The sequence below is a fragment of the Syngnathus typhle genome, linkage group LG17, assembly GCF_033458585.1.
Source record: "Syngnathus typhle isolate RoL2023-S1 ecotype Sweden linkage group LG17, RoL_Styp_1.0, whole genome shotgun sequence".
NCBI lineage: Eukaryota > Metazoa > Chordata > Actinopteri > Syngnathiformes > Syngnathidae > Syngnathus > Syngnathus typhle.
The window spans coordinates 11275401-11297866 of NC_083754.1; the positions used below are offsets into that span (position 1 = coordinate 11275401).

The 22466-nt window shown below is 43.4% G+C and overlaps 2 non-coding genes across 2 annotated transcripts; both read right to left on the reverse strand.

The window, feature by feature from the left end:
- Positions 1-8741: 8741 nt before the first annotated feature.
- trnas-aga (transfer RNA serine (anticodon AGA)) lies at positions 8742-8824 on the reverse strand. Its single transcript has one exon. It is a non-coding gene; the product is annotated as a tRNA-Ser (tRNA).
- Positions 8825-9061: 237 nt separating this feature from the next.
- Positions 9062-9143, reverse strand: trnas-aga (transfer RNA serine (anticodon AGA)). Its single transcript has one exon. It is a non-coding gene; the product is annotated as a tRNA-Ser (tRNA).
- Positions 9144-22466: the final 13323 nt, after the last annotated feature.

Genomic DNA, 22466 nt, shown 5'->3' on the forward strand with positions numbered 1-22466 from the left:
CCGGGACAGGTCGGCCCTCGCAGTCCTCAAGCCAGCCTCATCCCCTGCTCTAAAGGCTTTGTCCCTGGCCCTCAGCAGCCTGAAGACAGCCCCCGTCAGCCATGGCTTCCGGTTAGCCCGAGTGACGATGGATTTTGAGTGAGTCACATCATCAATGCACTTCCTGATGTAGAAGAAAACAGAGTCAGTATACTTCTCAATGTCTGTCCGATCGTCGCAAGTGGCAGCCCTCCTAAACATGTCCCAGTCAGTAGAGCCAAAGCAGTCACGAAGCGCATCAGAGGCACCCTCAGGCCACACCCGTACCCGTACCCGCTTTGAAAGCTCCTTTATGCGAAGAGTAGACCAGGTCCAGGAAGCTGTCGCCACGCGTAGGAAAATTAACATGCTGGTGAAGCCTCGGAAAAACTGGTCTTTGAATGCACCCAGCTTCAATGGCAGAACTCGGATGAATTTAAAGACATCAAATGAGAATAATCCTTTATAAAAATTAAAATTGACTGACGCAAACGTGAGTTCTTCATGTTTTTATTGAAAACAACATAGTGCTGACGCCGTACGACATGGGTTTTTCGCTTTCCAAATAAGGGGTCATCACTAATTATTTGTGTTTAGATAAATGTCTGAGCTATAATGGTGTAATTAATGATTAAAACTTGAAAGTATCTTTTTATTGTATCCGTTTATATGTTTAATAAAGACAAAGCCATCACAAAACTGTTGTAATTATTTAGATTTTGATCTAAATTAGCCTTGAATAAAGACTAAGCAGTCACATGAATTAACAGAAAAAATGGACAGCCGGACTCGGACTTGGACTCGGACTCATGGTCAAGAGGCCGAACTCGGACTCGGTGCAAAAATCCGACCGAGTCCACAGCCCTGTTCAAAATGATGTCCAGAGATGTCCATTAGAGTTTGGGTTTCAAAACCAGCTTGTGTCGGCGGCTCTTTTTGTCTACTGGCAGCGGCCACGAGATCTGTTACATACTAAAAAAATAAATCACCAACTAATAGCATTTATATTAACTATCATATATGAACGGCTGACTCACCGTAGTCTGATTGTGTTAGGTAAACTCCACTAAGGTCGTCGTCAAAAAGTACATGTACATCAGCATATACGATTATATCTGCATGACATTACATACACATTACATCATGTTTTACATGACAAACTCAATGTATTATTATTATTATTATTATTATTATTATTATTATTATTATTATTATTATTATTATTATTATTATTATTATTATTATTATTATTATTATACCAGTAAAAATAGTAACATAACTTACCTTAACCATCTCGAAACAACTTTTGACGCACTCCAACTCTTCCGTCAAAGCGACGTCTTTTTCATGGACGCTGCTGCTTATTTAATGCCAAGCCACATTCTGCACGTGTTACAACAGCGCTGCTTCAAAGTAAAAGAGTCCAGGTTCTTCCCTGGCCCGCTTGCAGTCCAGACCTGTCTCCTATTGAATATGTGTGGCGCATTATGAAGCATAAATTACGACAGGAAAGACCCCGGACTGTTGAACAACTGATGCGGTTCATCAAGCAAGAATGGGAAAGTATTCCAAATGAGAAGCTAAGAGTAGTCTCCTCTCTTCCAAAATTGTTTATTGAGTGTTATCAAAAGGAAAGGTGATGTAACGTAGTGGTAAACATGCTCTTTCCTAAATTCTACTGCACGTGTTGCAGCCATGAAATTCAAAGTTAATTACTGTTTTTTTTCCGTGTATAATGCGCCCCCATGTATAATACGCACCCTAAAAATGTCAAGTCAAGTCAAGTCAAGTTTATTTGTATAGCCCCAAATCACAAGCAGTCTCAAAGGGCTTCACAGAGACAGAAATTGACAATTATTCTCAAAGCATCCCCTGATCTTAAGCTCCCAAAAGGGCAAGGAAAAACTTAAAAAACCCTAGCAGGGGAAAATGAGAAACCTTGAGAAGGGACCACAGATGGAAGGATCCCCCTTTCAGGATCACCAGGTTGAAATGGATGCAGAGAGGGCACAAATGATACAACATGAAAATCAATTAAATAAAAAGTGGATGTCCATGTCACAGCAGAGGGCTGCCGAAGGAGCCCTCAATTGTCCTGGCAGTGCTCTTCGAGGAGGTCGAGCTGCAGTTCCCCTATCCTGAATTGGCCCACGAGAATCCAGATAGCCGCTGTCAGCATGGGTGCCACCTAACCACCTCCCCGGCCGGGGAGGGGGGAGGGAGGGGGTGGAGAGGGAGAGAAAACAAACTCCAGCCGAATCGGCCACTACAGGTTAGTTAAAGGCCATGTCATAGAAATGTGTCTTTAAACGTGTCTTAAATGTTTCTACTGAGGTAGCAGTCCTAATATCCATTGGTAGGGCATTCCAAAGCTCTGGAGCCCGAATAGAAAATGCTCTAGAGCCTGCAGACATTTTCTTAGCCCTCGGTGTCGCGAAAAGGGTAGCGTTTTGCGAACGAAGGTTACGAGACGGAACATAAGGAACAACTAGGTCGACGAGATATGAAGGCGCTAAGCCATGCAGCGATTTATAGGTTAATAGAAGAACCTTGAAGTCACATCTTAAATGGACCGGGAGCCAATGTAAGTTGGCTAGTATTGGGGTAATGTGATCAAATTTTCTTGTCCGAGAGAGCAGCCTTGCAGCGGCATTTTGTACTAACTGTAGACTTTTGATGCGGGACTTAGGAAGACCCGAAAATAGTACATTACAGTAGTCCAGGCGCGACGTGACGAACGCATGTATAATAGTTTCCGCATCACCGGTCGAGAGGATCGGACGAATCTTCGCAATATTACGAAGGTGAAAAAACGCAATTCTGGTTATATTCTTAATGTGCTTTTGAAAGGAGAGAGTTTGGTCAAATATTACCCCGAGATTAGTTACAGCATGGCATGTTGATACTGGAAAAAAGCCTGTACCCATGTATAATACGCACCCCATTTTTTTTTTCTTTTTTTTTAAGTCCCAATGATCGTCACACACGCAGGGAGGCAATGGGTCCCATTTTTATAGTCTTTGGTATGTTCTTAACTAGGCTGGATGTCTTTTTTTTTTGGCGTTGATTTCTCCGACTGCCCGTAAAGGCACCACCGCGATCAGTGCGGACATGTGAAAAAGGCGTGCGGACGTGAAAAAGGCGGCTCTGTATGGAAGAGACGTTGAAGAGGAATAAAAACACCCTTGGAAACCAAAACTTGCCCCTCGTCGTGACTCGGAGCCGCAACAAATGTTTCGGATTTGTGTAGGGTACATTGTGACAGCAATGGAGCAGGTGATCGAGCAAGCGTCTGATACGAGAGCATTGCGGTCGTATGGAGCGTGTTTGAAGTGAACAGCAGAGACGAAAGGAACAAGGTAAAGTGTTGTGAAATAAAATATTACCTGTAATACGCATTTTGTTATTTGCTGATTGTATTAAACTATCACGTTCATTGTCAGTCAAGAAGAGAAGAGGACTATTCGCATCGGCTCCATAGTGCGCATACTCAGTGATACTGCCTCGGTATGACGTCCGGTTCGCGATGGAGATAAAAAAACAAACAATAAAAACAACACACCATCAAGGATTGCACCATCGCATCAAACGATGTGTCGTCAATTATGAATTTTACTGACTATGTGTGTTGGGCAGGATGGCTGAATGCGATGCGCGATTGACAACAAACAAGAAGAAAGGTGATTTCAAGTTCTATTTCGAGGGAGATTTGTCATGTCTCGTCCCCAGTTTTGTTATGTGTCTAGGTTGCCATAGTTTCTGTTCGCGTCGCCCCTCCCTTCCTGTGTCACCTCAATCAATGTAACGTGTTTTGTATTTTAGTCCTGTCTGCCCCTCGCTCACCGTCGGTTCATTGCATGTGTTACTGTCATGATGTCTGTTTGGTTTATGTTCCTGTCTTTGGTAATGTCACCCTGTCTTTTTGTTCCACGTCTTTGTCGGTCAGTCCTGTTGTTGGTTTTGTTGTACCATGACTTTCTTTAAAAAAAAAAAAAAAAATTAAAAAAAAAAACTTAAAAAAAAAATAAATACATTTTTTTTTACCCATGTATAATGCGCACCCCAGATTTTAGGACAATAAATTAGTTAAATTTCGCGCATTATACACGGAAAAAAACGTTAATTTATTGTCCTAAAATCTGGGGTGTGCATTATACATGGGTACAATATTTTTTTTATAATTTTATTTTTTTGTAAGAAAATCATGGTACAACAATTTTTGAAGAAAATCTTGTCACGGATGGAGTGTGGAAAGGAGCAGCGCGACCAAGTGCAGCTTGGACCAGGGTTCATTGGAGGAACTCAAAACACAGACTTGGTAAACTAACAAACTCTCTAACAAAACCAAGATATAACCACGAGAGATATAGAGCATCTCTGAACACTCATTTGAGAAATTACGGTCGTATCTTGTTTCCCGATTTGTGTTGAATAAAGTTATGAAATTACAAATTTTAAAATGAAACACAAAGATGGGATCATTTCCCGTTCTCTCATACCAAAAATACACGGACTAAGACATACAACTGGTTTTACCTTCAATCCTCTTACTGTTAGAGTGGTGCTCACTCTAATTTATTTTTGCAAGAACCACATGGGAGACAGTATGCCCTTTTTGAGCACTTGCAAGTGGAGAGTCATTCGTCACTGTGCATACAGCGATGATCAAATGAGGTCTGACTTTGGATTCTTGCAAGAGAGTATTTATTGAGAGAAAGCAGGGTGGGGTGACATTGGACATGTTTGGTGGTCACCTTAGCAACTGGTTAATCTGTGCGGAGGGTCCCAGCTCATTGTTTTACAAGGTCGTGGAAACAGAAACTGGTGGAGCATTTTAGATGAAGAACGTTTCCACACCATTTGGAAAGTTTCAACAACTGAATGGTTAAACTTTTCAGAGTCAAGGAAAGGTAAAAGGTTTAAATAAAGTTAATAATTCTAGTCTACATTCCAACATAATCATACGATCAAGATAATCTGTAAAGTCAAAGTCAAAGTCTGCTTTATTGTCAATCTCTTCACGTCAAGACACACAAAGAAACCGAAATTACGTTTCCTCTATCCCACGGTGATGAGACAGTACACAATAGACATACAAGTAAACGACACTAAATAAAAACAAGAAGGCACAAACAATAAATAATAAGAGTGATGAATAAATAATAATAAATAACACAATAAATAAGAGGAGCAAAATGGAACAAGCGTGCATACAGCAGACAGTAAGCATAGCGCAAAAGTACAGGACGCTACGCAGAAAGGGGGAGAGAGTTCAGGATCCTAACAGCCTGGAGTATGAAGCTGCTGGTGAGTCTGGTGGTGCAGGAGCGCAGGCTAAACCCTAACATATCCCTCCTGTTCATCATATGATTATGCCAACCCCGATCAATCAAACATAAGTAAGAAAATATAATGAAGAAAAAAAAAAAATTGAAGAAAACACACAGAAACAGCACATAATTGTACCCATCACTTGCGAAGCATTTTCGATGGTCAAATCATTAAGTGTCTGTAAAATATGTACGGCTAAGCAGCATCATCGCAATCTTCTTTCCGCAACGCGTCATAGTCAGCACATTTGACATCTCTGATCTGTTGTATTTGCACCTGTGCCATGGTAGAAGACAAAGATCTTGATACAGCAGACTTCAAACATGGGACAACACAGGTCGCAAATAAGCACAACACCAGCACAACGAGCACAGGAGTCACAAATTTCAACAGCAGTTGCCACCAGTTGCCAGAGAATAGCTATGAAAAGAAATCCCGTTGATGTGGGACTTTGTCTTTTGACATGGCCTGCTGTAAGTCCTTCAGTGAGTTCACGGCGTCATTGATGTGAGTGTCATTAATTCCTGAAATGTATGTGCAACAGGAAGTCCCAATGATGTGGCACACGGCACCTTGCTCTGCAGTTATCAAGTCCAGAACCATCCTTTTTTGCAAGACCATTAGTCCAACAGCCTGAATCTCTCTGTTTTGTCCATCATTGACTTGCAGTGAGAGATTCACAAAGGATTGGAAACGATAGTTCAGTGTCTCGATGTAGAGTGCTTGTTTTCCAACTCCGATCCAAGGAAAAAGCGTATGCACAACTTTGTCTCCGACGGACCATACATTATGGTCGTCTGGAGCATTCGCACCCCAGATAGGGTCATGAGGGTCAAAGGTTGCAACAGCCCTGCGTGGTCGTCCAGAAGAGTTGTGTGCTGTCGTCAGCTGATGATGTTGTATCCTGTAGGTGTGGTCTGTCACCCACACTGGTGCACACACTCCTGTCCAGTTGGCGGGCAGCATCGGATAAACCTTGTCACCACAAAGCCACCAGCCATTCTGTATGAAGTAGGTCCCATCCGATGGTGCAGCCATGTTGGTAGGAGAGCCCTGACACCTTGAAATGGCTCTCCTATCTTGGCACTCAGTGGTGATGTCCAAAGCTCCCATCCAGTTTCCTCCTGAAGTGCAGTCGTTAATGCATTTGTGGGTTTTGTTTTCTTGGATGAAACACGTGTAGTCCATTCCAGATAGACTTTTTGTTTAGGCCACGTGCGGAATCTGTCGTCCTTCAACAGTCACATTGAGATTAATCCAAAAGAGTTCGATCACAGGTTCTTTTCTGTGAGTCCAGGGCGATAGGGGTAGCGTCACTGACTGTGACAGCACGGAGTTGAAATCCAACTCATCCTACAGAGGTCATGCATTTTTCTTTGGTGACAGTCATTGCTCTGGCCTCGAGGTGAACGGTACCAACTGTTGGTTTCGTGTGGGTTTCTGGAATCCCATGACCAGTCCTCAAAGTTCTCATCATGTGACAATCTTTTTCCTCGGTTGACATTGTCACTTGGTCTATTCAGACAAGCCCATAGACCAGGGGTGGGCAAACTACGGCCCGCGGGCCACATCCGGCCCACGGGACCGTTTAATCTGGCCCACCAACCCTGAACAAATTGTAATATTAAACTTTTTTTTTTGGTCATTTTGCCTGCAATGACTGCGTTTTCCCAGTAGATGGCGAAGGGTTCGCCTGCACATTTACTACCGGAAGCCGTGTCAGAAAGCTCGGTGCACACTCACAAGTGCGTGTACGTACTCAGTAGTACGGACTTGGCGCACTCTCGCTCTATTCGTATCAGTCCCGAATTTAGAGCGTGGGCTTTGACGACAGCATTCTTATAATTCGCGCGCTGAGCTTTCAGATGCAGTTTTGAGCTAAAGCCACCCACAAACCTTCCCCTGGAATCCTTCCATTAAAATGAGTGGCCCGAAAAAAAGAAGTGAGTGCCGAATGTTAAAAAAGAGTGGCCAATTTGGCTCGACGTACGCGACGTGACGTTCAGCCACATCAACATCAACCCGTCACAGATCAAGGTAAACGGACTAACATCTCGGATCTCGCCTAAGAATTGCCACAACAAATTTTACTCCAGACTATGACGCACTAGCAAAAAAGGGAGACCAACAACACTGTTCCCACTGAAAATGAACGGGAGGCTCTCAAGTTTATTGTAAAAAAATGCATTTTGAATATGATTTGTACACATAGCAGGGATTGAAACTAGCGACCATTCTCATTTTCAAACAATGCAGGATGCTCAAGGACATTGATGCACCACCTATTTGCGACTAATCTTAACCTGTAAAGTTCTTAAGGCTTACTTTAAGGAGGTGTTTCCCGTTTCCTCACCTCTGTTACCAGGTGTTTGCGAGTTAAAACTCTGCTCTGATTTTCAGATACCCCTCACCGTGTTGCTGTTTTGATTACTTTATTTGGATGTATGCTTTCACCGATTCTTCAAGATGATATATTTGGTCAGAATGTTTGCCGTTTGATGTGATCTCATAAGATAAACATCTTTCATTAATCTGACCTGCAGGCACTGAAGTGATGAAGATTATTATTCATAATAACAGTGTCGTATTTTATGAGAATCACTGATAGCAGTTTTGTAGTGAATTATTATTTTTTTAATGCTGTTAATAAATGCATTTGTTTTCAAAAAAATTGTTTGGAATATCCATGCTTTACTACCTACTAAAGGCCAAGATCTTTTATGCAATGACCTTTACAGGTCGCTTATATGACTTCACACAACGCCTACGTCCATCTGCTCCTGGTCCGGCCCTCCGGTCCAAATTTAGAATCCAGTTCGGCCCGCGAGTCAAAAGGTTTGCCCACCCCTGCCATAGACCATAGCACGCTCCAACCCCAACGCAGCAGAGGATCCACTTAGCATGTGGAGCCCCGTTGCTACGAGGATGGCAGATACACCGATATTTCCCATTGCCTAGTCAGAGTGAGGATCCTATGGATTCCATTCTTCACAAAATTGAGACGCCCCGCCCTGAACGACGAGGCCCCTTTGTTGTCAGACTTCCCCCCACTCCGAAAATAGGGTACAGCATTCTCTGTAACGTCCAGTGGTTGAGGTGAATCCAGCTGGGCCGTTCAGCAATCTTCAGTGCAGTGGGGATAGTCAGAAAGACTTGGACGCCTCCCTGGGGAGGTGTTCCGGGCATGTCTCACCGGTAGGAGACCCCGGGGACGACCCCGGACGCGCTGGAGAGACTATGTCTCTCATCTGGCCTGGGAAGGCCTTGGGATCTCCCGGGATGAGCTGGATGAAGTGGCTGGGGAGAGGGAAGTCTGGGAGTCCCTCCTAAAGCTGCTGCACCCGCGACCCGACCCCGGATAAGCGGAAGATGGATGGACGGATGGATGGAAATGTTGTCAGCAGGATTTGAACCTAAGAGGGGAGACCCCCTATGGATTTCTAGTCCATCGCCTTAACCACTCGGCCACAACAACACAAACTGTAATACCCACTATGAAAATGCATGTGGTGAGTATATCATAATACACCACGAGATTCTAATAAAAATTATGGATCATTGTCTGCAGGACCTGAACCTGCAAGGGGAGGCCAATATGGATTTCAAGTCCATCGCCTTAACCACTCGGCCACAACCACACCCTGGGCTGGGCCTCACATTGTCAAAATGCGTATTGCGAGGATATAGCAAGATTCTAATTCAAAATCTGCATCGTTGTCAGCAGGATGCGAACCTGCGAGGAGTGACCCCAATGGATTTCTAGTCCATCGCCTTAATCACTCGGCCATAACAACACACTGTGTAATGCACACCGTAGAAATGTGGTGAGTATCCCATATTACACCATGGGATTAATAAATTTGGATCATTGTCGGCAGGACCCGGACCTGCGAGGTGAGACCCCAATGGATTTCTAGTCCATTGCCTTAACCCAGTGTTTCTCAAATAGTGGGGCGCGCCCCCCTTGGGGGGCGCCGTGCTATACCTGGGGGGGCGCGTGTGACCCTGGGGAACAGGCTTTTTTTTTGCAGTACTAGAATAAAGTGTAATTGCGCATCTTCCCAGCAGAGGGCAGTGGCGCTCTCATTGTTACTTCCGTGACGTTTGCGACAGTGCAACATTTTACGATTTACAAGACAAGTTAGGATAGTCACGGTGGGGAGGGGGGGGGCGCGAAAAGTTTTCTTCTTGCTGGGGGGGGCGTAACAGAAAATAATTGAGAAGCACTGCCTTAACCACTCGGCCACAAGCACACTATGTAATATAATATATATATCCAAATACATGGTGGATAAGGCAATGGACTTGAAATCCATCAGATCTTCTAATACTATCTTTGCCGCTGATTGTGCTTCAGTCCATTTCTGGTAAAGTCCACCATCAAATTGCATTCAAATTCAATTAATCCAATGATCTGTTCCCATTCAAAGAAAGAGAGTTAACATGATACCAATTCCAGTAGCAGTCTGCTCCTGGTATTTTTCCAAGTCTATATGAAGGGTGGTGTTGAAGAAGTCCAGCTTGGCCTTGAGTATCTGGTGCATGGACACAATCTCATTCTTCTGCTTGGACAGGGCTAAGTTTTGTCTCAGCAAGCTCATGCTGGGAGGAAAATATTGTCATTTCTGGATACAGTTTGTTCTATGCCAATGTAACCAGAGTGATGGGAGCGGCACCATTCAGAAAAAGTGCTCAGCTCGTCAAGAAAGTGCGATTTAAGCAATAAAATTAAAAATGCTTATAAAACATAAACCAAACGTTGTAGGTGGTCATTTCTTCATGAGCAGTGATAAACTCGGCACTCTGAAGCACCCAAGAGCGCTTTTTTCTATGCCAATGTAACCAGGGTGACTGGAGACGCACCATTCCGAAAACGTGCTCAGCTTGTCGAGAAAATGCGATTTAAGCAATAAAATTAAAAATGCTTATAAAACATAAACTAAACGTTGCAGGTGGTCGTTTCTTCATGCGCAGTGATAAACTCGGCACTCTGAAGCACCCGAGAGCGCTTTTTTATATGCCAACCTAACCAGAGTGACGGGAGCGGCACCATTCAGAAAACGTGCTCAGCTTGTCGAGAAAATGCGATTTAAGCAATAAAATTAAAAATGCTTATAAAACATAAACCAAACGTTGTAGGTGGTCATTTCTTCATGAGCAGTGATAAACTCGGCACTCTGAAGCACCCAAGAGCGTTTTTTTCTATGCCAACCTAAGCAGAGTGACGGGAGCGGCACCATTCAGAAAAAGTGCTCACCTCGTCGAGAAAATGCGATTTAAGCAATAAAATTAAAAATGCTTATAAAACATAAACCAAACGTTGTAGGTGGTCATTTCTTCATGCGCAGTGATAAACCCGGAACTTTGAAGCACCCAAGAGCGCTTTTTTCTATGCCAATGTAACCAGAGTGATGGGAGCGGCACCATTCAGAAAAAGTGCTCAGCTCGTCGAGAAAATGCGATTTAAGCAATAAAATTAAAAATGCTTTTAAAACATAAACCAAACGTTGTAGGTGGTCATTTCTTCATGAGCAGTGATAAACTCGGCACTCTGAAGCACCCGAGAGCGCTTTTTTCTTTGCCAACCTAACCAGAGTGACGGGAGCGGCACCATTCAGAAAAAGTGCTCAGCTCGTCGAGAAAAAGCGATTTAAGCAATACAATTAAAAATGCTTATAAAACATAAACCAAACGTTGCAGGTGGTCATTTCTTCACGCGCAGTAATAAACTCGGCACTCTTAAGCACCCGAGAGCTCTTTTTTCTATGCCAACCTAACCAGAGTGACGGGAGCGGCACCATTCAGAAAAAGTGCTCAGCTCGTCGAGAAAATGCGATTTAAGCAATAAAATTAAAGTTGCTTATAAAAGATAAACTAAACGTTACCAGGTGGTCATTTCTTCATGCGCAGTGATAAACTCAGCACTCTGAAGCACCCAAGAGCGCTTTTTTCTATGCCAACCTAACCAGAGTGACGGGAGCGGCACCATTCAGAAAACGTGCTCAGCTCGTCGAGAAAATGAGATTTAAGCAATAAAATTACAAATGCTTATAAAACATAAACCAAACGTTGTAGGTGGTCATTTCTTCATGCGCAGTGATAAACTCAGCACTCTGAAGCACCCTAGAGCGCTTTTTTCTATGCCAACCTAACCAGAGTGACGGGAGCGGCACCATTCAGAAAAAGTGCTCAGCTCGTCGAGAAAATGCGATTTAAGCAATAAAATTCAAAATGCTTATAAAACATAAGCCAAACGTTGTAGATGGTCATTTGTTCATGAGCAGTGATAAACTCGGCACTCTGAAGCACCCAAGAGCGCTTTTTTCTATGCCAACGTAACCAGAGTGACGGGAGGCGGCACCATTCAGAAAAAGTGCTCAGCTCGTCGAGAAAATGCAATTTAAGCAATAAAATTAAAAAAGCTAACAAAACATAAACCAAACGTTGTAGATGGTAATTTCTTCATGCGCAGTGATAAACTCGGCACTCTAAAGCACCCGAGAGCGGTTTTTTCCATGCCAACGTAACCAGAGTTACGGGAGCGGCTCCATTCAGAAAAAGTGCTCAGCTCGTCGAGAAAATGCGATTTAAGCAATAAAACTAAAAATGCTTATAAAACATAAACCAAACGTTGTGGGTGGTCATTTCTTCATGCGCAGTGATAAACTCGGCACTCTGAAGCACCCGAGAGCGCTTTTTTCTATGCCAACCTAACCAGATCGACGGGAGCGGCACCATTGAGAAAAAGTGCTCAGCTCGTCGAGAAAATGCGATTTAAGCAATAAAATTAAAAATGCTTATAAAACATAAACCAAACGTTGTAGGTGGTCATTTCTTCATGCGCAGTGATAAACTCGGCACTCTGAAGCACACAAGAGCGCTTTTTTTTATGCCAACGTAACCAGAGTGACGGGAGCGGCACCATTCAGAAAAAGTGCTCAGCTCGTCGATAAAATGCGATTTAAGCAATAAAATTAAAAATGCTTATAACACATAAACCAAACATTGTGGGTGGTCATTTCTTCATGCGCAATGATAAACTTGGCACTCTGAAGCACCCGAGAGCGCTTTTTTTCTATGCCAACGTAACCAGAGTGACGGGAGCGGCACCATTCAGAAAAAGTGTTTAGCTCGTCGAGAAAATGCGATTTAAGCAATAAAACTACAAATGCTTTTAAAACATAAACCAAACATTGTGGGTGGTCATTTTGTCATGCGCAATGATAATCTCGGCACTCTGAAGCACCCGTGAGTGCTTTTTTCTATGCCAACCTAACCAGAGCGACGGGAGCGGCACCATTCAGAAAAAGTGCTCAGCTCGTCGAGAAAATGCGATTTAAGCAATAAAATTAAAAATGCTTATAAAACATAAACCAAACGTTGGAGGTGGTCATTTCTTCATGCGCAGTGATAAACTCGGCACTCTAAAGCACCCGAGAGCGTTTTTTTCCATGCCAACCTAACCAGAGTGACGGGAGCGGCACAATTCAGAAAAAGTGCTCAGCTCGCCGAGAAAATGCGATTTAAGCAATAAAATTTAAAATGCTTATAAAACATAAACCAAACGTTGGAGGTGGTCATTTCTTCATGCGCAGTGATAAACTCGGCACTCTAAAGCACCCGAGAGCGTTTTTTTCTATGCCAACCTAACCAGAGTGACGGGAGCGGCACAATTCAGAAAAAGTGCTCAGCTCGCCGAGAAAATGCGATTTAAGCAATAAAATTAAAAATGCTTATAAAACATAAACCAAACGTTGGAGGTGGTCATTTCTTCATGCGCAGTGATAAACTCGGCACTCTAAAGCACCCGAGAGCGTTTTTTTCTATGCCAACCTAACCAGAGTGACGGGAGCGGCACAATTCAGAAAAAGTGCTCAGCTCGCCGAGAAAATGCGATTTAAGCAATAAAATTCAAAATGCTTATAAAACATAAACCAAACGTTGGAGGTGGTCATTTCTTCATGTGCAGTGATAAACTCGGCACTCTAAAGCACCCGAGAGCGTTTTTTTCTATGCCAACCTAACCAGAGTGACGGGAGCGGCACAATTCAGAAAAAGTGCTCAGCTCGCCGAGAAAATGCGATTTAAGCAATAAAATTAAAAATGCTTATAAAACATAAACCAAACGTTGGAGGTGGTCATTTCTTCATGCGCAGTGATAAACTCGGCACTCTAAAGCACCCGAGAGCGTTTTTCTCCATGCCAACCTAACCAGAGTGACGGGAGCGGCACAATTCAGAAAAAGTGCTCAGCTCGCCGAGAAAATGCGATTTAAGCAATAAAATTAAAAATGCTTATAAAACATAAACCAAACGTTGGAGGTGGTCATTTCTTCATGCGCAGTGATAAACTCGGCACTCTAAAGCACCCGAGAGCGTTTTTCTCCATGCCAACCTAACCAGAGTGACGGGAGCGGCACAATTCAGAAAAAGTGCTCAGCTCGCCGAGAAAATGCGATTTAAGCAATACAATTAAAAATGCTTATAAAACATAAACCAAACGTTGGAGGTGGTCATTTCTTCATGCGCAGTGATAAACTCGGCACTCTAAAGCACCCGAGAGCGTTTTTTTCCATGCCAACCTAACCAGAGTGACGGGAGCGGCACAATTCAGAAAAAGTGCTCAGCTCGCCGAGAAAATGCGATTTAAGCAATACAATTAAAAATGCTTATGAAACATAAACCAAACGTTGGAGGTGGTCATTTCTTCATGCGCAGTGATAAACTCGGCACTCTAAAGCACCCGAGAGCGTTTTTTTCCATGCCAACCTAACCAGAGTGACGGGAGCGGCACAATTCAGAAAAAGTGCTCAGCTCGCCGAGAAAATGCGATTTAAGCAATACAATTAAAAATGCTTATGAAACATAAACCAAACGTTGGAGGTGGTCATTTCTTCATGCGCAGTGATAAACTCGGCACTCTAAAGCACCCGAGAGCGTTTTTTTCCATGCCAACCTAACCAGAGTGACGGGAGCGGCACAATTCAGAAAAAGTGCTCAGCTCGCCGAGAAAATGCGATTTAAGCAATAAAATTAAAAATGCTTATAAAACATAAACCAAACGTTGGAGGTGGTCATTTCTTCATGCGCAGTGATAAACTCGGCACTCTAAAGCACCCGAGAGCGTTTTTTTCCATGCCACCCTAACCAGAGTGACGGGAGCGGCACAATTCAGAAAAAGTGCTCAGCTCGCCGAGAAAATGCGATTTAAGCAATAAAATTAAAAATGCTTATAAAACATAAACCAAACGTTGGAGGTGGTCATTTCTTCATGCGCAGTGATAAACTCGGCACTCTAAAGCACCCGAGAGCGTTTTTTTCCATGCCAACCTAACCAGAGTGACGGGAGCGGCACAATTCAGAAAAAGTGCTCAGCTCGCCGAGAAAATGCGATTTAAGCAATAAAATTAAAAATGCTTATAAAACATAAACCAAACGTTGGAGGTGGTCATTTCTTCATGCGCAGTGATAAACTCGGCACTCTAAAGCACCCGAGAGTGTTTTTTTCCATGCCAACCTAACCAGAGTGACGGGAGCGGCACAATTCAGAAAAAGTGCTCAGCTCGCCGAGAAAATGCGATTTAAGCAATAAAATTAAAAATGCTTATAAAACATAAACCAAACGTTGGAGGTGGTCATTTCTTCATGCGCAGTGATAAACTCGGCACTCTAAAGCACCCGAGAGCGTTTTTTTCCATGCCAACCTAACCAGAGTGACGGGAGCGGCACAATTCAGAAAAAGTGCTCAGCTCGCCGAGAAAATGCGATTTAAGCAATACAATTAAAAATGCTTATAAAACATAAACCAAACGTTGGAGGTGGTCATTTCTTCATGCGCAGTGATAAACTCGTCACTCTAAAGCACCTGTGGTGAATGGTCTTTGTTGTTTCGCTGGTCTCCAAAAGAACACTCAGTGGACGATGGCTGGTCCGGGTAAGGAAGCACTTCGGTGACACACGGCTGATTGGGAAAAGATTTATTCAACCGATGTTAAAGTGATGTCTCTCCAAAAGTTAGGGTGGCCCAAAGAGCAAAGACAGCTGAAACAGCTCTTGACAGCACAGATGTTCGCCCCAAAAAGGCCCTCGCGCGTCTTGCTCTTGCCCCTTGCGCCCCTGCGCCTTGCGCGCCCCTTGCCCTTCGCGCTGTTCCTCTTCGCGTTCTTGACCCCCCTCTATCTGTTCTCCCCCATCATTTGTACCTCGTAAGACAACAGCTGCGGTCCGAGTCTCACTCTATTGGTTACTTCCGATGCCCTTAAAAGTGCATGGACAAAGGTCTTCCTGGTCACGGACGAATGGCCCTTCCATATTCTAAGCACCTACACATTGCTGAAACTAGATCTTCTCTGTACCGCAAAAATAGCTTAGGGTCTTCTCACTGCTGCAAGGTCGCCATTTAAGGTGACATACAGTGACGCATAGAATCCAAAATTTACCTCATTCCCCCCTCCGGGACTTTATAAATGTCCCGAAAACGGTCCAAAAAGAGATGACATCGGTAAACATCCAAAAATCTTCACCCAACCAAATTTTCTGATCACGTCTACAATTTGGCCTATACCTGCACAGCCTATATCACGCTCGAGGCATGCTACTTAAGGTTATTTTAACTAGGAAAGCTCAAACTACTTTGGTATCCAATTGCTCCCTGACAGCAATCTGAGGCCTCTCAGGAACCACAAATAAAGAAAATTGAAGTCCACATTATTCAAATGACGATAACCACCCCCCTTAGGTAATATCTCAATACCGTCGATAAGTAATGAAGCAATGAATTTGGCGTGGTCCGTTAGAAACCTCAAAAAGTTGCCGGTCCTCCCTCAAGAAAAAACCCTGCCAGTCTAATTACACGGAAAAAGAGGGAGGCCCTTTCTAACATCCTCAGTGATTCCTTCCACCTGGCGTCAGCCAGGTACAAGGAGTCTTGGCACATATCACAATCCACAAAACAGTATGAGCTCACAAAACAGAAGGAAAAGAAATGACAAGTTCACCGACCGCTAAACAGTCAAACTGCATTGTCAATGTTAACATGTGAAAAGTTAAATGAATAAGATAAAGTAATTGCAGCATGTAGTCATCAGATAAAGTACTGATTGATAAAATATTGACGCAATATCACAGCATACTGAAACGTTGAAGCGCCCTCAGTGTTGCCCCCCTTGCATATGTAAGTGCCTGTCGATGCAACGTCCAGTCCACTGAATGCTCAGTAGTGAATTTGCCCCGGGATCACTGCTCAGGGCCTGCCGTCCATCCAAAATCTTTGTCCACTCCACCGTCCTCAGAGTCTCTTTCCAGGCCCCAGTCAGCGTCCACGGGGTCTGCAATAATCAGGAGCCACTGCCAGTATTTAACGATGACAACAGCACAAAACCTTGAGTTGCAATGAAAAAAAAAGCAGCTATGCCCAGCGTAGGCCGGAAGTCCTCCCGGCCCCCTTTGGTCACCCCCAGTAGACGACATCTCCATAACCAGTCGTCTGCAAACTAAATCTTCTCTTTTGGCGTTGATTGGGGCACGGGGACGACTGGTGGTCGTCGTCTCATCGAAGTGCTCAGTAGAACCTCCGAGCGTTCTCGGCATCTACTCCTATGATCCAGAGGCCCACGTGATCCCTGAAACAAACAAACAAACAAACAAACAAACAAACAAACAAACAAACAAACAAACAAACACTCCCCCTAGGAGTTATGAACAACCCCGCTTATTTCTCGTCGTGTTGTCAGTCTCGCAAGATCCGTCCTGTAGCAGAGTAACTTCTGCCTGTTCAAGTTAGTCTTTCCTGCTGCAGCTGTCCCTGTCTGAAGTCCTGTCAATCAGTCTTTGCAATTGCTTTTCCCAGTTCAAATCTTAATATTTACTCCAAATTTTCCTCTTTGATTCCAATTTTTCTCAGTATTCTCAAATGGGCATCAGTCCTGTCAATTTTGTTCACCCAATTTGTTTATGTACATTATCTTTGTCTCCCCTTCAAGTCATCTTACTGTTCAAATCAGTCGCCCTTTTGAATGAACCTGTAATCTTCCCAAAATGATTTAACTATCCAACTCTTTTCAACATTTGTTATGCAAATTAACCCTCTTACAATGCGTTCTTAAATACTTTCCCTTCATTATCAGCTTTAATGCATTCATATGTTAAGAAATTATTTCTATTGCTTGTTTCTGGTCCAGTTCCCTATTTTATTTAATTACCTTCCAAACATTTGTTTTCTATTGCGCTGCAGTCTAATCCCTATTAACTGTATGAGTTGTCATCATTCGTGCTTTTCCGTTGAAACACTTTAACCGTTACTGTCGCTAGATTGTTACCACGCTTTGCATCCATTCCAGGCTGTTGTCTCCCATTAACTCCTTTCCTTTCGAGATGCTTCTTCTGCTCCTTCCATCACTGCCTGTTGAATTCTGGCACGTCCTGTTAAAGCCTCAAAAATAATTGAATCCGAAAAAACATTGAATGTCACAAATAGCTTTTATATCTACTTACTCATTTAAATGTAACTCCCCCCTCTGACACATTCACTCAATGTGTCATCAGGCATTCAAAAAGGAACCGGCAAAATGTCCTACCGCATCATCATACGTCCTGCAGCCAGTTTGTCGAACCTTTCACTCATCCAGAACAGTCATCCCCAAGTTCCTGAAAATTGACTGTTCACCCCACACTCGGCAACAAAACAACAATCATCGCACTCCTGCCAGTGAGCATACAGCCCTGCTGACAGCGGACCCTTGTGCTCACAAAAAGTACACAGGCATAGAGTATCAAAATAAAACATAGACACACAACGAATCATGGCGCCCGGGGATTCTGACCTGAAAATCCTCAATCATCACAAAAATCAAAAGGGTTAGGGTTAACATTTTCACGTGAATTCAATATAAACTCTCCAAGACTGCAATCGCCAACCTGCAAAATTATTACACGTTATAAAACAGCCAGCAATCTGCTCCTTGGCTGGTGGTTGATGCTTCAATAAGTCAAGTGACGCACAGAAACAAAGCAAAGCTTGCACTTGCCACAAGCAAGCTTAAGTTTCAAATGTTTGGTTGTCATCCACATAGTCAGTCATCCCATCGGGTGAGTCCAAGTCTGTCATGTCATATCGTCCATTGTCCTAGTGTTTGATATTAGTCCTGTCTTGTCCATTCGTGTTGCTGAAATGGGCCTTCTCCATGAACTATTTTGTTGTTCATGGTGCCTCTGCTTAACCATCAGCTGTTGGTTAAGGTTACAACTCATCACTCATCAAACTTGGGTGTTCCAGTCTCATGTGAGAGGAATCTTACCCTCAACTGTGACCCTTTCACCCCAACTCCAAAATACTTTGGCCTTTCACCCTGTCCCAGACACACATACACATTCTTAACCACACAAGTGCCAATTCAGTCACCTTCATCGCTCAGCTCTCATTCCACACCAAACAAATTTAGTATGTGTAAGTGAGTAGGCAATCAGTGAATATTGAAGGTAACACTTCATTTCTGGATGTTCTTCTCGATTAAATATTTCATACAATCGTACCTCACTTTTACCGTAAAACTGTCAATTAAATGCCTAAAAAATTCAGTTATTTCTACTGCTGAGCCTGTCCAAGGGTGAGCATGGGGAAAGAAGCAGCCTCAGATGGTCCTTAAATAATTTTATCCTAATCAATCATTCTGATCGAACCGCTGGGTAAAGATACTCAAAAGGGTCCCTCCGACAGTCTACTCCCCTATGGTGTTTTCACTTTGCCTTGTCAATGCATTTGTTATTTGAGTCCTATCACGTTTGTCATCTCGTTAACTGTCATTTTGTGTGACTCTTATGCCGCATTATTCTTAACTGTCAAAAGTTTCCATGGCTGTTATTCCTTGAACTTATCGGACTTTCTGACACCAGAATTCCCCGTGAGGTGTAATTAACTTCTAATTTTATTAATTAATAATAATCAGGTCCATTGAACAATCTAGCCACCTCTTGACTGCCTCCTATTGGGTCCTAATGTCCTATTTTCATCTCCAATTTGTCAACGACCCGATGTCTAATTGTTAAGCTGGGTGGACTAAATGTGATCCTACTCTTATTTCGTACAATTTAGCCTATCTGTTTTATCCAAATTTATCCTCTGATTATGATGCTTTTACTTTTTCTGTAACACTACACCTTTTGTTCCTGATTTATTTATTTATCTTTTATCAAGACTCCTCAGTTGTGTCAAGTTCAGTGCCCAAGCAAGCTTCCATTCACTTTGACCCAAGCCCACCAAGTATTGATTACGCCCCAGCAAGGAGTCCAGTTCGCTTGTTGCACATTTCAGGTCTCATGGTTCTTTCGCCGCACCTCATTTTCAAGTTGTTGTCTTTAGTTGTAGCCTCAGAGCCAACTCATTCCTCACTCTCGGATGAGTCCATTTTCAACTGAGTCCATTCACATCTTGTAAGTTTTATCACTCTCGCCTCAGAGGATGTCGTTTTCCTCCGGAGCGTTGTGCTCCCCCCAAGCACAAGTATAGTCCTTCTTTGCTCTTGCAAAAGGTCGAAGGTGCTTCAGAGCCATGCACCGTTTTCTTGTTGTTCTCAGCTGTCGGTGGAGTCTCGGGATCGAGTTTCAGGGTCACTGCTGGATACTGGAAAAGACAGACTGGGAAACCAAACTTAAATATCGTCTTCCAATTAGCCATTAATTACCTAGTACCTTTTGTTAATCAAACTTCCAATTCTCCTATTAACAACAATTTAATATATTTGAGAAAAACGTTGCCTTTCCTTCATGAGCTCTCGGCTGTATTGTGATGGACCTTATGTGAACAATTTTAAAGTGGCAGATTACCCCAAACTTAAAATTGCAAGTCTTAACTGTGATTTCTCTCAATTATACTGTGATTTCCAGAAGCTCATCCTAATTTCAGGCTACATTCTATTGTTTGTTTTCCTGCCTTTGATTTTATGCAATCCTCTCTATCATCTTTTCACCTTTCCTGATTTGAGCCTTTAATTTCAGATAAAGTTTCCCAATTTTGCGTACAGAATGTACATTATTCATAATTAAGTCATGTTCCAAACATTGCATCCTCTCTGGTTTGGCCTACGTATTATTGGTGTTATGCTCACTTACCGATATTACTGGACCATCTTGAATTTTTAATTCTCTGCCACTACATCAAAGGCAATTTCTCAGCTGATCACTTTTCCCATGCTCCAGTTAGGCTCCATTATTCGAATCTAGAACGTGGTTTTCATTTGAGTTTCTTACTTTTGGACTTCTGAATTGCTCCTATCGCTAATTTATTTCTACCGAGCATACTTTTGCAAGAGTATTAAAAGAACCACCAGAGAACTACCAAATCCAATCTCTCCTCGTTGGCATCTCCTCCTCTATTTTGAACTTGCGCTTTTGACCTGTGCGTCTTGTTACAGTGGGCAATGGTCAGCCTTGTCGGGCCAACGCAATTTACGAGCAGGCTCTCCATGCATACAATTCAGTCTTATGTCTAAATCCAGAAAATTCCTTTAATTCCAGCTGCTGCTGTGCAAGTGAGGACTTGATACCGCTCTTGCTCTCATAAATTAGTGTTGACCGGTTGAGTTTTCTTTAGACACTCAAATCACCTATATTTGTGTTGTAGTGGTTAGCCCTCGCATGCTCCTACTCCACCTGTTAGACGGCTGTTAAACATTAATTCTAAGTTCATGCTGTGTCTCTATGTCCTCCATGAGACAACGGATGTATCCGCCGTCTCAGGTTTTTTATGTAACGAGAAAATCAGAAGTATTGAGGAGAGCCCCAAAGAAACGAGTATCAATAATTTGTTTTCAATTTTGTCATCCTTTCAGCAATTTAAATTAATAAGTTGAGCTTTTCGTCAGATCCAATTTCCTATTCCTCTCAGAATGCTAAAAGGAGCGTCAGCTGGCCTCAGAGGGGTCCCCCATTATTTACGAGGGGGCCACACTCTTCTGCCACCGCTTGCTGTCGTCGCAGCATGTTTTTCTTTAGATACATCTATATTGGTGTCGTATTGATTAACACACGCATGCTCCTATTTCTCCAGTTGGTCATGCATTCTTTTGCTCCTTCAGCATTCCGTCTTCCATCATTTTGTCATAGTTCCTTTCGCTGCTGGCCACGCAGGCCCCTAAAATGGGCACAACTCCAGCCGTTCGCACCGCCCCGACGTCACCCGCGCGGGGAGGGGTCAGCCTGAAACACAGTGGGCAGGTACAGGTTGGCCACCCTGCCGCCCAGGGGGCCGGATCCCCCTCCCCGCGCGTGCAGCGCAGGCGGGCACGCGCCCAAAGCAACGAGAGCACACCATCCTTATCCGTTCCTTTTGCTGCTTCTACAAGCACGCGCTCACACCCATGCGCGCTCATGAGCATAACCACACACACGCACGCACTCACGAGCACGCACGCACACACACCCATTTACACACGCACGCACACACGCACGCACACACGCATACACACACACACGCACACTTACGGGGCCCAACAAATACACACTTCAAGCGTCCATTCATTCAGAAGCTCAAACAGACAACATTAAGCTGACAGAGTTCACAAAAATTACACACGGACACAGAAGACATACAACGGGATTCGAATCCATTCCACATTTTGCTTCTTTCCAACTGCTGCTTAGCAGTTTGGTCATTTTAACTGTCATCAGCGCAGATGCACTGACAAATACGCACGTCTTACTTAACTTTTTGTTTCGTTTCGTTCCTAATAGCGCTGTATATTTCCCCTTTATTCTGCAGAATTTAACTTAAGTGTGCACACAAATTACTTTTTATATCACTACTAAACCCCCCAGAGGCCTCTTTTCCACGTTTTCCATTTTCACACAGCAGCCGCACAAAACCATCGTCCAATAGCGGTTTTGTCGCAAGCTCAAATTTATCAAACTTTGACAGACGTGCATGCTATTACAGTGCGCCTCGACAAATCGGGATCGGACCGTTGCCGCGATAACGCACCAGCTACCTCGGTATTCAAAAATGACAGCCCACCGAGTTTACTCTGCCATTTTCTTGCACCAGTGTTTAAATCGAGGAGCCTTGTAACCCCCACACACTTCTAATTCGATCAGTGTCCAAACGACGTGGCTTACGCGCGCTTTATT